Here is a 537-nt window from a genome sequence, read left to right as displayed (position 1 = left end):
AGAGGATTCACTAGAGACAGTGGGGAACAGAATAGGCAGATCGACTGAAATACACTGCTGAGGGGAGCAGCAGGGAGACAGGAGAGGTCGGCTGCACCATGTGTGTTAGCTCCCTGCCTGGGGATGGAACTCATGTTGCAGTGGCTGGCAACAGCTTGATAGCACTGTGTCTTTAACCCCTGCGCCACCAGGGAGGCCCCCAGCACTCTTTTTTGTGCCTTTACTCTTGTAATGTTGCCTATTCTTCTACTTTGATGCCCTTTCGAACACTAATGTGATGTCCTTTATCTCCATCCGATTGTCTTTGTCTCCTTATGCTTCCCTCTACCACTTAAGAAAAAACCAGACTCTCTTATGTGCTTTTTTCCCGTAAGCACTGCTCGGAGTTTCACTGGCTGCTGTACCTGTTACCCCCTACCTAACTCAGCTGACAAAAATTTAATAGCTGTTCCTTTAAACACTTCAGGAGGTAGATTCCCTTTTACAGGTCGCTTCTGGTACTTGTTTCCCTCACAGCATTCACCCCAACCCTTAGTC

Source organism: Talpa occidentalis, unplaced genomic scaffold (genome assembly GCF_014898055.3).
Source record: "Talpa occidentalis isolate TD23 unplaced genomic scaffold, MPIMG_talOcc4v2.1 talOcc4.15, whole genome shotgun sequence".
Classification (NCBI taxonomy): domain Eukaryota; kingdom Metazoa; phylum Chordata; class Mammalia; order Eulipotyphla; family Talpidae; genus Talpa; species Talpa occidentalis.
The sequence above is the reverse complement of the archived record's forward strand: the minus strand, read 5'-3'. Positions refer to the sequence as shown.